Below are 16,756 nucleotides of genomic sequence, written 5' to 3'. Positions count from 1 at the left end.
TACTCTGTTCCATTAGCCATTTGTCTCCAATCTAATTCGTCCTCAATTTAGATCTGTTTGCTTATTCATATTTCGATTTAATTACTTTGTTTGATGTTATTTTCTTGTTAAATTCTTATAACCCGGTGGCTCTATCACGAGAAATCTCGAATATCTTCCTGCAAAGACTCGACTCCTTCTGTGCCTGTTTCTAAACTTGATTTTTAACCAAGCTATGTAATTTTAGTAACTCTTAAGCGGCCAAAGAGCTCTCTCTTTTGAAAGAATTGTTTTCATTACCACAGACACAATGAAAGCTTCATTATTCTTTTTGATCTGGTTTACCATCGTGCTCATTTGCAGAATTCTGAGGTGGTTGGTCACTTGAGTGTTCCACCTTAACTTATCTACCACCTTCATCTTTGAAATGCATAACGTTTGGCCAGTCTAAAATTTTTGTCATTTTTGTTATGTTGTCATGTTGTAAATTTGTCTCTGTTGTAAATAGCTGTGGTTCTCGTGCTAACATTTGATTGACATGAATCAATTGCTGTTAACGCCCCGCTGCAATTTCGTGAATATTGCTGTACCTCTAGGTGGGCCCTTCGCTCCCATTCTTTTCAATCGACTCTTTTACAGTTATATGCAAATTCTATCTATTGCTATTACATATATGATCGAAATGACATATTATTTGGCATTGGTGTGAAGTCGGAGCTACAGTTAATCATAAGTCGGACATTAGTGGCTCGTAGTCTTTTTCTACAGGTTTCTGTCTGCGACACACTTACTTTTCCATTGTTTAGGTGTGTCTGTTGCTGAGATGTTAATGGAGGTTTAACTGCATGAAATTTTAGTGAAACGAGGACAATTTATCTTGTGGTGAAAGTTTCTACCTGTCACTGGTCATTTAACTTGTTGTTTCATTTATCGCTGGATCAAAATGGCGTGGTTTCGTAATAATAGCATTGCCATGTGTTAAGAAAGGTGTGAAAAAACAATCTTTAAAATGTTATTTGGCTAAGATTTCTGCTCCTTTTTTGTCATCTAAATGGCAGGAACCTGTTGCAGCGTGAAGGAAACACGTTAGATGTTAAGAGATAATCACGTATACGGTCATAAAGGTATACGGCACCAGCAGTCACGGAAAGCAAAATATGTTGAGGCCAAGCCAATTGATAAATTTTGATTTTGATTGTGTAGCAACGAAAATGCTTTCTAGATAGAATGATGACGAGGGTGTTAGGATTCAATTTACTTTAGGGTTTGATCGCTTCAGACAAAATCTTGTTTTTGAAGGTACACCATATTTAACTGATTTACATATTGAGAGGTATTTCACGCTGTTCTTCCAGATTTTGTGGGCAAAATTAAGAATTTCTAAAAAAAGGGGTTTTTGATAACACCACACTCCGGATAAAGTTAATAGGAAGATCACGGATGGCGTCAATATTTTTTGCACCTAGGGAAGGAGAACGAAGATAGGGGATAGCAGTGGCGGCGCCAAGGGGTGGTATGGGGGGTAATTCCCCCTCCCCCACTTTTGTCGAAACACGGCCTATATATTTCTTCTAGAAACGGATTAAAAAGCACTAGGTAGGGGTTAATCATATTTCCTAAGGAAATTTGACCTGATACAAAGCACTGAAACGAGGCAAATAGGGCGTGATCTCACGGGCAACACCCATTAACCTCCCACTCTGCAGTAGCTGTCGCTGCCACTAGGGGATAGGGGTTATGAAAGGGGGTTTTCTATTCCTTGTTTCGGTTGCTATGAAGAGGAAGGCAATTTGGCCCTGCCATGTGTGGAAATGCACATGATGGACATTGGATACCTATTTATTTTGCTTTCGAAGTTTTGTTCTTCTCAAAAAGACGCCAGAGATTTTTATTGTTGTTTTGCTGCTATTTTGCACCGAATTCATTAAAACAAGGGTTCATAAACATTGTCAAATTTCGCGCCCCATGAGACACTGCCGCAGTGTGCGTAAGTCTACTTGAGATGCCGGTGGAACAAACTGCAAGAATCTCGTTATTGCTTATCAAGTGTAAATGTTTGGTTTTTAAATCATCTTGTGTTTTCACAGTCTTTGCCTATGTGAGCCCCGTTTGCTGCATAAACACGGTCTTGCTGTGTGTATACAATCAATGGCCTCCGAAAGATGGCCGCACGGATGCGTAAATCGCAGATTTGAACTGCGTATTTACATAACATACGGTTTTATCAATAAGTTGACGTCTGTTTATTAACGGATAACGGACAACTAGCGCCGAAATACCCCCAGTACTCTTCGGATGCGACAATGGGCACAGTTACTACAGAGCAGCAGCGTAGTCATAACCAAGGTCACAGGCATACGAGAAATAGGGGCTGGGAGAGCTGAGCCCCCCCCCCCTCCACCTAGTAAAACAACATCTCTCGCATTTCAGGATCCATTCGGGCAGTTTTACCTCAATAAAGCAATAACATTCGGGCAAGATCCGTGCTTAGCCCTTAGCCCCCCTAAACATTTTGCATCCGCTACGCCCATATCTAAAGTGACAAGATTTAAGGAGGGGGTTCAATGGTGAATACAGTGAGCATAGATGCTGGGGTAAGGGAGCCCTCCTCGGAAATATTTGAGATCACGTCTTTCTAAGTGCTATGGTAATTTTTGTAAAATAATTTGAAATGAATAATGCAATTGGTTTAGCATCGAACCGCTCCTGCTTTTAGCAGTTTTCGAGCAACATTCGACGATACAGGGGGCAGCCCCCTTCGCCCCACGTTGCTGCACTAGTGTTTCAATACAAGAGCTTGTCATGGTAGAAAAACAGCTTCATTCGGGACCCATTTCATCTGGGATAATAAACAGCTCCAAGTCATGAAAGTAGGTTGATGCATAGCAACCTTTTTGTTGGAAATCTATGTTGCATATTTACGTCAAAATAACGAAGAAATGTTAATGTTTGTAGTTCATTCTTCTTTTATAAGAAAAATTTTACAAGAACACGAGCCTCAAAATTTGTCAAAAGTTAAGAAAAAATTAAGAACAAGCTGAGGCTGAGCTTCTGCAAAATGCAATTTTGAATGTTTTTTCTCGAAATGAAGATTTTTAGCGATGTGTGGGTGCTTTTTCGGTGAATATTCAAGTTGTCACCAAATTAAGGCTGTCTCGCTCACTTTCTTGGCAAATCAGGCCTGAACACCACCCTAGAGGGAAAAAGCTAGCACTCGCACTGCCTACACCCTATTAGATTAAGAACAAATTAAGAACAATCCAGCCTCAGATTTTCGAAAAAATTAAGATAAATCAGCCTGAACTTAAATTTACTGGTTCTTATAAAAAAAGAATGTATTGCCAAGTTTGGCACATCCCCACAGTTTAGCTAACGGCTCTCGTGGTAATCAGTAAGGGTAGAGAAAACGGGTTCAGTTAATGAATTCTAGTATTGGGTGTGCATCCCTCCTTAGTTAAGCGTCTCATGTCATTGTTTCAAGGACCACCATCACTTGCTCATACTTTTACCCAGACAGTCATCAGGAACCCATAGGAGGCAGTTGCCAACATATTACCAGAAGCTGGGTTTTTGGCACTAATTGGATAATAACTTGTAATTGCGATTAAACAATTGTATATTGGTTTCATTTCAGCGACATCGAAACCGTGGATGCACCAGGGAAACGTGTCCCCAACGTTTGGAGAAACCCCCTTAATAGGAGGTATCTTTTTTGACATAGTACCCCGTTTTACGACAAGCTTCCCCTCCAACTTTGAAATGCTTCCGATGTCCCTGAATGGGCTGTTTGTGGAGATGTTACCCCTATCTTCTCATGGCATTCTTTCCTATTGCGGTACTCTGCAATGCAGAAGTCAAATCAGAATGGGGATGATGGCAATTTTTGTTAAATAGGGGTGGGGCACAATATTTTTTTACGGTATCTTAGTTGGCAAAAATAATTTTTAGAAATCGCTTTGGGCACCAGTCCCTGCAGCTCCTCCAGATGCTTTACCCCTGCCTGAAAGTAAATAAGGAATTTTTGGTATTCACTTGTATTCATTTGTATTACAGTTAAGTTCCAATAATGGGTGTGATCAATGCTCGGTGGCTTGGTGACATCCTTTGTTATATCTCATGAAATATGTGGCCAGAAATGCATTGTAATGGCAACTAGCCCGATAGAAAAGAAACTCGACCTGTTATTTTGGATGATCATTAAGGAAAACAAGCAAATAATATAATATTAGTCTTAATTAGAATTTCATGCCAATATAAAAAAGCTTTGGCTCCACTCCTTTCATATGCCTAGACGCGAAGCCTAACTTTGCATATTGACGTCATAACCGAAAAGGATTGGCACTCTTCTGTTCGTTGTAATCCTTTCCCGTGTTAATTTTGAGTGGATAAACAACAGAAAAACAATGATTGCCATCCTAATGATCCTCACATTGACTTTGAAGTGCCGCAACGAAAAGACCTGGCATCCAGATTATCGCGTGACACAAACATAAGAGTGAATAAGTTTAATATTTGTCACAATTCTACCTTTTTTGTAGCAGATCAAAAAATATATTAAATAACAGATACGAAACATAGAGAGAGGAGTCTTTTCAAATTCTAGAGTGTGACAGACTATTCCAAGTAGAATAATATTTAGTAAGCCTGGTATACCGTTATTATTTTCCATACAACCAGGGCTGAGCCCCCCTTGTTAACGCTGAAAATTAGCCAATTTCTACAATTGCTATTGTTTTAGCAACATTTTGTGCAAGAGACCCCCTTGTTATTTTGATAGCACTATACCACTGCATACAACTAACAAGTATAAGAATTTGAATACCAAAGCCGCCTACATAATTCTTGGAAACAAAAAGAAACAAGTAAGAGGGACATAATTGTGCAAAAATGAAGCAACATAGACCAATTTGCCAATAGCCCCTCCCCCTCCTGCCCACGAACTTAGGCTATTTCGTATCAGCTATTCTTATGCCCTGTATGCCTGTATGTATTCTGTGATGAAGCCTAATCTCTTGATGGGGCCTAAGACCGACCTATATTTCCCGTTCATGGGTTAGAATGGAGGGAGGTCCAATAGAGCAAGGTGCTGGAATCAAGCAAACTTGACCAGTTATTTTTCTTCCTATTTTGTTCGTTGGTAATGGGTTGCATGCCTGGTAATGGGTTGCATGCCGGGGGGAGTAGGAATGGAGGCATAGCCCTATAATAAGTTCTACAGTTTACTTACAATCATACCATGAACCAGCATGTTTTGATAGTTTAGGAGAATAGAAATCGTTTCTTAGGGGGTTCAGTCGCGGAGTCAAGCCTTAGTTTTCTATAAAAAGAAGACAATAGACTAGTACATTAAAAGAAGAATTGCAGTTGGAGGGTTGTAGGGGCAATTGTCTTCTATTGAAATAAGGCGAAGAAGGGGTGCAGCTCTAATTAATGACATCACGGTGAACAGTGGATGTTTTTGCCACAGTGCATTGCGTGAAGCTGATCGCCATGCCCGTAGGAACTCTGTTTATATTTATCATGTAGGAAGTTGAAAAGGAGACACGAAAATTAGTCAAAGATGGCGATGTTGCTGTGTACGAAGCGCCCCTAAATAAAAGGCTGATCTTCTTTAGAGCTAAATTTCTAAGCCTGTTTTGCCCATTGATTCTGCCACAGTTTCCCATGAATATCAACCTGTTATGATAAAAGGTGGTGAACCAAGATTTCCAAAGTTTTAATACCAAACCGCAGAAATATTTGTATACATAAAGCTCTCTTTAATTGTTATAAATAGTGCATTATTTAAGATATTATTTCCTCCTTTGCACTTTAAAATTTGAAAGAGAATTAGATTTATTTGCGTAAACAGACAAAAATTAAGCCGCTATTTTGTGAAAAGGCTTTTCTTGCCACCTTCCCTTAGTTCTTTGTAATGTCGATGTGACCTTTGCGTATTTCTTAGGCCTTTTTGTTTAGGCCATTATACGTTGAAAGAACAAATAACCTCTAATTCATTTAACCTCCTTTTGAATACAGTGTGTAGACCTCAGTTTGTTCAAACACAAGTTCGTTACAACATTAAGGCCAATTTTAATTTCAATTATTTAAGTGGGAAGGCTGCCTTGGTGTTGTTAAGAAACCAAAGCAAATTTAGAATACTGCAACTATGTTAAACGAATTTTCTTAACTCACGTCAAATCAATGGATTCTCAAAATTAATCGTATGAAAAGGTCAGGCTTTCAGAGAGTAGTTTAAATGTGGTCTAGGGAGTGGGATATTTTCTTGAAATACAAAGTGAATCCGTCATGAGGCAAGAAAAGAGGACACATTGAATATCTTTGGATGCTTGTAGCTAAATCGCACCCATACTGTCATTGTATTTTTTATTTCCCTTTTTTAATTTCTGTTTATGTCATGTAACAGAACTATTATCCTAAGTTACTTTTTTACTCAATGCTGACTCCTCGTTAGATGTTGAATTGGTGTCCCTGGAACAGGGATGTTGAGTAGGGTTGCTCTAGGGACTTGGGAAGCCGATACCCACTTTTAGTTGCTGAATATAAACCAAATGTACTCCTTGCTATTTTTGACATTTTGATGCGAAAGCCCACCTTCACTTGGCCTAATCCGATCAAGATTGCTTCTCTTTAAACTTTCTCAGCTCTCTTGAAAAAGTCATATTTAGCAAGAAACTTAACTTGAAACTGTATTAAATAGCTACGTTTTACTGCATTCCCTGTTAATTCTTTATATAGATAGTAAGTAAGTTACCATATTAAACCGTATCTCACTTCCAATGTGTAAAGTGGTTAAACTTGAAGCTTTAGGTTGTCATCGATATGCTTCATCATTAGTTCATACTTTTAGCATGCACTGGATTTTCTTCTATGTCCTTTGTTCGCCTGCAGATAAAAAACCAAACCCAAATTTTGGCTTCATTGTAAAGGGAATCTTCACTTCTCAGGTTTTTTGAATTTATGATAGACTAGACAGTGCACAATCAGCAGAATTCCTTAATCATAGTAAAGGTTAACCTCAGTGACTTGAGTCCATTAGCTATCTAAATGCATGACATACTCTTCTTCGGTGGTAAGAATATCTAACATAGTATTATTGTCCTGTCAAACCTGTAACCAGGTGAATAGTTGCCAAGACCCGATACAGGAAATTCAAAGCAGGTCCAGCCACATGGTGGATAAATTGGAAAATACTTTCTTATTCTATGTAATATGTGTTTTCAGCCCCTGCAATTCAGTTTAGCCTTTTATTGCAAACCTTACTGCTTTTAAAACCAATTTTCTGTTTTCAGTTTCAGCAGTCATCTTCAAAAATTTTAAATTGAAGCCCTTACTTGCGTCATGTGAATCACACGAAGGAATTCAAAGTTGGCCTACCAATTTCATGGTGCCTTTCCCTGATAATTTTCGAAACCATAATGATAAAGCTTATTATGGTCCTTATAAAGCCTTATCATATTTCGCATTAAATTGCTTTTGTAACTTAGTCGGCAACATTAACTAAAAGGAAATGAACGGTTTTCTAACGCTCAATTGATGTCTGAAGTCTTCTGGCGATAAGGGACTTTCTCGAGACCAATATTCAGCAATGCATCCTTATCATTTATGAATTGAGGCAAATTTAAGCGACGGCAATTTCATCTGTAAAATAGGTTTTTTGAAAATTCAAAGGAAATTCAAAAAACCCTCTTTGACAGAAAAAATTGGGCTGGTGAATTTGATTAGAATTGTGTTTTGGGCATAACAGCATAAAAAGGCTTCAACCTTGGTGCGAGTTAAGGAGGCTACGGGTTTTTAGATTGTAAAGAAGCCCAAAATATGACGGATTCATTTCTCCTTCTTCGATGTCACCCTGTTTTGCCGTTGCAGTTGTTGTTGCTGCTGCTGTTATTGTTGCTGTTGTTGTTTCTACTAAATTAACTAATTTGCATATGCGTTTAAAGATTAAAGACTGCGATTAAAGAACACAGAGCCCTGTTTTTTTATATATATTCTCATAAAATTTACAATGACAATCAATTACAATACAAAAGCCTAGGGAGCATGGAAATGCATAACAACCCTAAGACTTACACTTAACATAGAGACACAAATATTACAATAATAAGCTACAAAAGTGAATGGAGTGGTGTCACCCATCGTTCCAATAGCGTTGCAGATGTGACAAATACTCACAAAAAGCTATTTTAAAAGGAGATATCAAGTCTACCTATGTTCCTTACTAATCAAACAAATTTACAAAATATTTACCCTGTTTTTACAAAATATCTAGAGCCTTAAGCATTGTTTGGGGCTTCTTTGCCTAATCTACATTAGTCCTCATCGAAAAGCTTCAAATTAAACATTAAAGCATTGACAACCTTACGTCAGGGTCCCTCTTTTAGCTTCCAAAGCTTCCAACCTTTCATTTTAGCTAAGGAATGTTATTTAAATAAAGTCAAGGCCTTTTAACTCTTGGTTGTCCCTTTTAAGCAAAACTGGAATTCTTTTGCTCGATAGAGAAAGATACATTGAAGTTCAGTTTATTTTCGGGGAACTTTCCCATGAAACGATTATCGATAATAACTGAACTGCTCAGTTTAGCTTGCGATTTGTTATGGATAATGAACAAGATTTATCTTTCCCGAAACAACAACAATCAATTATGAAGAAATTTGTCAAAAAAGGACCAAGAGAGCGCAAAGCATTGAATGCTACCAAGGAAAGAATTTCGGTTTTTATGCTACCGTTTGAGGGGTTTTGTCAAAAAGTACTACCATTTGAGGGTAATTTTCTACAATTTTAGCGGTGGCCCTCTTTGACCCAGACCGGACCCTCCTGGCTATAATGGGAGTACCCCCCCCCCCCCGGGCTATGCCTTCATGTCTGTTGTCAACTTTTGGGCAAATATGACGCTTTGGCCTACCATTCCTTTAAAAGTAGTCTGTTGTTCTTTGATTAACATGGACGCTTTCCTCAACAGTCACTCCAAGCAAAAACTTTCGCCTCCCTTTCTTCTTGATTTAGCCACTGTTTCTTGGACCAAATGTATGAAAACCGTTCAAAGATCTTTGCTTTCACTGTTCATGGAATGCGAGGAATTTTTCTTCTTCTAGACGGGATATTAGTTTTTATTCCAGAAAATGACAACAAGGAAAACTACAATGCTCTTACCAAAACATTCTGAGAACTAACGGGCATTTGAAAGCCGCTGTCCGTAAGTTACAATGTAATCTTCAAGCCGTTTTAGCAGAGTGCAAGGGAGGGGCTGTGTTATTGCTTGGATGCAATTATATGGGAAAGTGGCACTGCCACCCCACTCTTTATCAACTGGTTGAAAAAGTCATCAGTGAGGCGGTAAATTGGCCAGAAAGGAGGTAAAATATAGACAAGATTTTCGACATAAAGATCTTCATCGGTAGACATTTTCTTCACAACGTCCCTAACCAATTTTCCCCATTCAAGAAGGTCAAGGTACACCCCAGCTGAAATGGTTCGCTTATACCTGAATAAGGACGAGGAAAATGGTTCAAAAAAGGCATAATGAGGCAAAAATAGAACCTTTCAAAATATGGGATAGCCCCCATATCCTATGTGCTATCCAGCCCCTACATCTACGACTATATACACGTTTAAACAAAAAAAATGTTTACTATCCAGAATTCAAAGACAGAAGGGTAGGGTAGAGACCCAACAAAGCTCCTTGTTACAACTCAAAGTGGTTTTTTATGTTATATTTATTCAAGAGGATTTCCTCTTTCCCAGATTTTTCATCATTGAAGGCGTCCATTGCTCTTTTCTTTCAGTATAATAACTTTATCATAATCTACTATAATCTTCCATGTTGTTAACGGTGAATGTCGAATTTTTTGAAAGTCATATCCTAGTTTGACAGTTATGTCAGTTCTACTGGTGTAGTATGAGACGAACGACCCAGCTTCGGAGGCTCCAGGGCAACTCCATTTTCAGGTCAAGATAGGGGCACATCCAGGCAAATTTTAGCCATCTTGGGAAAACAGCCAACATAGAAAAAAGAGAACTTCTCGATTCCATATTTTCCAAATAAAGTAACTTTTTATTAGGCTCAAAGCTCAAAAAATTTTCGTCAATTAATCAACAGTGCTATTGCCAGCATGTTCAGAGAGGGAAGGGGGAATTCAGAGAGGGTGGGAAAATTCTTTCATCACCTTTTTTCTCACAGAAACGCTGTCTTTTCCATATTTTTAATGCTACACCCTTCTAATAGTGTTATCGTATCGTTCATAAGTTTATTCTAAAGAATTTTATTATAATTTTCTGACCCTTTAAGTTTCAGATTTTCTGTTTTCTGATGTTATCATGTCAGGCTATAAAATTATTTTGTCTAAGGAATGTTCATAACTTGAAGTGCTCAGATTTTTTTTCCAGTGTCATATTTTTTGTTTCCGAAAATAAGGAAGAAAGGTATACTTCGTCTAAAATATTTAATTTCCCACGGGAATCATGATATTTTGTTTATTATCGAAACACTAACATCTTTAGGTAGAAATAATACCAAAGAGCATCTAGCCACTGTCACTGTGATGCCCCTTTCTCCTTCACAGCACCTCGATTACATCACAATTCTTGCTTCATCCTGCCTGTTTACCAACTGTGCTTTGGAAAAAAATATTATTTGATCCATGCTGTGTGATTTTCACAAAATTTCCTGTTATCCTCGTACATGAAAACTCAGTCTTGGCTTTTCCTAACAGGAAATATGCAAGGCCACTTCGGAGTGTCCTTGCTATGTGTCTTCACAATCTAATAATTGGAGGAGACTATTTTAGAGAGAAAATTGAATTCTTCATTATTTGAATCACAGCATCCGATAGTCCTTTATTTTGTTATCGACCACTCTCTGTTGTATTCAAAGTGCTAAGCTGGTCTTTGCCAGCAACTAGTATGAAGCAATAACACAAAACTGAGATAATACCTTTATCGTAATTTTTTAGCAATGCCCACAGTTCTACGTCATTTCAAGAGTTGTTTTGAATTCCACTTTGAATAACCGTTTATAAAACAATTTTGAAGATATAAAAAGTTTGCAGGCGGTCATCTTCTTTCTCTTTCCCCAGGGTTCTCCTTTACTATCGGTCTATCCGTTTATCTTTCCTAATACCATCTAATTTCTGAAGCAATCGTAGTCCTTGTGTTGCGAATGTGTAATTATTTTATTCGATTAGAAGAAAAATCCGGACAGATTTTTTAAATCTTTACCGGTTTCACCTTGTTTGGAACATGAGACAGGCGTCATAGGGGGCGGAAGAGGGGCACCCTGCCCCTTTATTTAATTTAGGAATTTGTCTTCTGTTAGCTCAAATATTTCTTATTCGCGTCACATGATAAATTTTACTCTATATCACTTGAGAAGTGAAAAATGTGAGCTGATTTGAGTATAAAAATACTCGTGAATGGTTTTCATGTCAAGGCAATAGTCATATTTTCAACATCGTACCCTTATTTTTCATAATACATCTGCAGGGCCATCGGAAGCGGGGGAGCTGGGGCCCCCCAATTATTGTCAAACTATAGTATAATTCCTTTATAACAGTGTGCTGAATGGGCAGCAATGCATTGGGCACTAACACCCTCCCCCCCCCCCCCCCCAATATGAATTTCGTTACGACGGCACTCCAAATGTCTCATGTTTCTAACATAAACAAAAACAGAACATTGCAAGAACTAAACATTTGGAATTGCATCATCGCTTAATATTTCTAGGTTTTTAATCGCTCAAAGTCGAAACCTAGAACTTATTTACTGACATAGTAAACACTCGTTTATTATGCCTCAAAACAACGCATAGCAGCATTTTTAGGTTTCTGATACCCTTTTCCAGTTTTCCATTTACGTAAATTGTTTATCAAATGTTTGCGTATCTTGTGGAGGTATTTCCATGGCAGTTATGTATTTCAAAAATAGGGGGGGGGGGGGGGCATTCATACGAAATTAAAAGATTTCTTCGTCAGAGATTTAGATTGTTGTTGTAAAAACAAAATGTTCTTTTTCAGATGCAAAGTTGGCACTTTATTGAACTTTTACTTTAAATAGGCTCTCGATTTATTTGAAGTGTATTCGTATACACTAGGGGCATATTGCTTCGAAAATAACAATGGGACCCCCATAAAAGCAATAAACAAGAACGAAAACCAATAGCAAATGCTTGAAACCGACTTCTTTTAGCCATTATCAAGGAAGGGTGAGACTGAGCCACCCAGCTCTACACCCCATGGCGTTAAGTGACGAAAATTGGAGACAAGGTGTTTCTTGGGATACCAGTGTACATTAAAATAATTTCCATGTCTTAAGTAGTTTTCTTCACTGTCCCTGATGGGAGATTTTTTTCCTCACAAGGGACAATGAATCGTTAAATCATGACGAAATAATCTTGAAATGGCGTTCAGTTATGGCAAATATTCTTGATGTAACCGGCCGATCTTATATTGGTGCGATTCTATCACCCTCCCTGGAATAGCTGGATCAATTAGAAATAGCTTTAGTGAGATTTTAGCCACCTTAATCATTGAAATATTGTGTCATTATCAAAGGCCCTTCACGTCTTTATCTCGTGGCAATTTGCGAACCTTTTGTGCATTACAAAATACATTTTTCATTTGTCATGATAGTAATTAAGATATTTGTTGTTAATCTTTTGTTTCAAAGAAAATATTTTTCTTTTTGTTTTCACTACAGTTTTCATGAAAAACTTGATAAACGATAGGTTTACCAGAATCCTTTGCGCTCACATCAGGTCGCTTATCGCATGGTGCTAACGGATTTTAGGCTTACTTTGCCCAGTACGTCATATGATATAACAGTTCCACTACTAAGGAAACTGAATGCTGAGTGTCACATATACCTCTTTTTAACAGTAATAAATGCAGGATTAGTATTTTCCTCCCTAAACATATGTATTCTGCGGGAAATCGGCCTATCCCCAACTGTTTTCACGGTTGGGAATGACGCCATACAAAAGCACTTGCAACTGTTACAGACATCATTCGTGTTCTGGGAACTTCGTGGGAGCCATTTCCCTTCTACACAGGTTCCTCACTCAGTCATGCAATTTTTCAAAATCTGCATGTTTACAGTTTCGCTACCAATCATCACACACAAAGGCTAGGCCAATATTAAGTATAGTAGCAGTTGGTTATTTGCACAGTTTGGCAGCGAAAAGTTTATGATAGAACACATTCCTTCGACTTCTTGAATATTTTTTGAATCCAACCCCGATTATGTCTTTCTTCAGTCCCTTTCCATCACTTCGTGTCACCGGAGACTTTTGCTCGAAGAGCGTCCTTGTCACTTTTCTGACCTTTTGTCTCGATTTAGTTATAACTGTGCTCTTTAGAGTGAATGACGAATAATAGGCCCGCCTGCCATTTTCAAAATTGAATTCATGACTGATATGACTGTTTTGTTCGTGGTCTTGTATCTATAGCTTATTGCTAAACTTCTTAGTTCTTCCATCATATGAAAAAAAAGAATGCAAATTGTTTAACAGTGAAGTGGTCAGTTTAAACTAATTGAGATCTGATAATCGTGCGTCACCGCTAGTGAATGTTAAACTAAATTCTTGCTATTTTATGTCATGGCATTGAAGAGAGTGACTAAGTGATGTGGGTTGGGGTTGGATCACGTTCCTCCAATGGAAGACGTGAACCATTTGGTATTTTGAAGGGCGTGGCATATTAGCATTTCACTACCCCTCACACTACCCATTTACTTCAGAAAAGCTTGGGACAATTTTTGGGACCTAATGATCTACCCAATTTCTTGATATATAAACATCGCGAGCCCCCTTCATTTTCTTTCTGTTAATAAACGAATGGAAAAGTTAAGCAATAAGTTAACATTAAATAGAGTACTAATATCTTTCATTCTTATTATAATGATTACATTTTAGCTCTTCAGTCTGGTTGTTAAATTTTTGAAATAGTTTGTTGTTGTATTCTGTTCTAAACAATTGCTGAACAAAGCTTCAAGAAAATAAAGTTTCAGATTATCACAATTTGGGCTTTTTATCCATACAAGCCTTTATTATGTTAGAATGTGGAAAACATTTCGAATAATTTACGGAAAGCTCTTTTCTACACAACCTTTAAGCCGTTATTTTGTGCCTTTGAGCCTTTGTGTACACAAGGAATGAAATGCGACTTTCGATTTAACAAAATATTAGCAAAGTCTTTTGAACGGCAAAGAGACAAAAATCCCTTTACAAAGAAAGTCTATGTGTATTTTTGTCAGCAGTAAATGTTAGCATTTGCCCGGAACTTACAATAAGGCCTATGACATATAAGTGTGTTTTTGTGACTAATTCGCTATTTGAAACCGAAATTAGAGCTTCGGGTGATACAAAGCGACCTTTGGCACCAAAAGTGCCAAAATGGGACAATTATCTGCGGGTGTCCTTTTGCTATATTATATAGACATTTCATTTGCGCTATATAGAAACTCCTCCTTTTTCATCTTATGCTTCCTATGTATTTTCAAAACGTCCGAAAACTACACTGTGTCTTATCTTAGCAATGTCATTCTCTCCTTGAATAGTCTTCTAATTAAAAAGTCATTTAAGCAACGAAATCTCAACTGCAAAGATATTTTTATTTCACTTTTTTCAGCCTTTAAAACTTCTTACGATTTGGAGTTACAAGAAATTCGAAGCTTCACTGAATTTACCGAGAGCTAGGCCTATTCCAAATGGTGCCTTGTGATCTTTCATAATATAACAAAAATATCGAAAAATGTGAAACTATCCTGGCAGTAGGTTAAACATACATAAATATATTATATTTTACCAATTTACAAGGTTTATTCAGATTATGTGAGCTATAATACTTATGTTTTACCATTATAAACATCGCTGTAAGCGTTTCGTAAATAATATGCTCGTATATTTTTAATTGTATGCTCGTATATTTCCTATCTTCAACAGCTTCTTAAAATATGCAATAAGTTCTCTCAGAAGGTTTCTGTCCTTAAAGAGTTCTAAAGTTTTCCAGATCTGCTTTAGCTTTAGCTTACGCAATAATGCCCCAAATCTTTCTATAAAAAAACGCCGCCAATAAAATTCAGCAATCGTGAATGAAATTTTTTGGGCCTAACTGGTAATGATATTGCGAGGTTTTCTTCCCTATTTAAAAATGTGCTGTTTACATAGAGTAACGTTCTTTGCAAAACGAATTTACGAAGTTTTGTAAATTTGCTCGATGGTTTAATTTTAAAATTTAATTTTGACGTTCGAAGCTTAGGAGCTGTAGATTTTTTAGATGATAACAATATCATTATGGATGAAGAAGAAAATGTGAACTGCACATGTTCAATATGTCAAAATAGCCTAATTGCTTTTTTCAATATTATTCTTTGTAAAAGCTTAATAATAATTTATTGGTTCTCAAAATATTTTTTGTAAAAATATGTTTTTTAAGAGAACGTATCGCCAAATTCCCTTGCTAAGACATTTAAATGAATTTATATGTAATTATAGATGGCATAAATAAACCATATTAGCTTCAAAGTTTAAATTTGTTTAATTACCGTCATTTTTCAAAAGATAAGTAAAAGGTTTTTCGAATCCACCCAACTCCTAGAGAATAGGACTTCAACTGGTTTATTTGATTTTCTTGAGTAATAAATTTGAGAAGCACAATTTGAGAAGGTACAAAAATTTTTATGATTACCAAAGAGAGTTAGACTAAAACGAGAACGACAAAGAACAATGAAAGATGCATTGTCGAAATTATAAGAAGATAAGGAGGTAACAAATAGGTTTAGCAAAAATACCTATCGTGTGACAAAAAATTTTTTTTAATTGGAAAGTTGAATTTCCAAGTTGAAATTTTTTTGAAAAAAGGCTTGTTCTAAATCATTATATGGGTTTCAGTTTCTAATTTTGTGCAGTTTCTCTAATTAACATGTCCTTGTTGATCACTGCGAGGGGAGGCTGTTTAGTTTTCAGCCACGCCCTTTTAAAAGACTGGCATTATTAACGATGATCGACCAAAAATTGTGTTTGAGAAAAATTAAAAAGGTTAAAGAAATTGTGTAAAGGTCTCCAAATAACTTTAGATGGTAAGAAGGATCCCCGATACATTTCCTCAAAAACATCAACCGAGACGAAATCTATATAAATAATCTTCAAAAAATTTTAACGATCCTAAATCTCTTTATGAAAAACTAGTTTCGAAAACCGTTGCTTTTAAAAAACGAAGAAAAATCCTAGCACCATGCTGGAACCCTGGCAGCAGATTTTACGCATTTTTGTGCTCAAAATGCTTGATTACATTCCTTGTATCCAATTACATACTTGAGAGATTTTAGACGAAGGAAAAAAATCCATCTCGTTGTACAGCGATTATATCTTTTTTCCTGAGAACACACCGAATAAAAAATGCAAATGATCACTGAACCGTGACAAATTGTTGCTGTGTCTCCCAACTTCTGCCAGCGTTTCGGTCTCTTTGTATCCAGCTCGATAACAGCCCTACTGTGCAAACCTCTGCCCGGCAGCCTCCATATTTATATTTCGAAATACTTATCTTGATTGTTTACATTGCTTAGAACCGAAACTTCAGTAAATATTCTCAAAACTCATATCTACCTTTCATTCAAGTCTTGATTGACCTAAAAGTCTGGGCAAATGACCCTAAAATTGCCGGTACCCTATCGGAGAAACATTTTTTCAAACTTGGAAGGCCTTATTCGGGCGAATTTTGTGTTAAGTTTGGCCAAGCTCAGCGCTCAGCTAATTCCTAATCAGTATTCTCAAACATCGAGT

This window comes from Rhopilema esculentum, chromosome 17, assembly GCF_057945365.1.
Source record: "Rhopilema esculentum isolate cy_ngs chromosome 17, ASM5794536v1, whole genome shotgun sequence".
NCBI lineage: Eukaryota > Metazoa > Cnidaria > Scyphozoa > Rhizostomeae > Rhizostomatidae > Rhopilema > Rhopilema esculentum.
The sequence above is the reverse complement of the archived record's forward strand: the minus strand, read 5'-3'. Positions refer to the sequence as shown.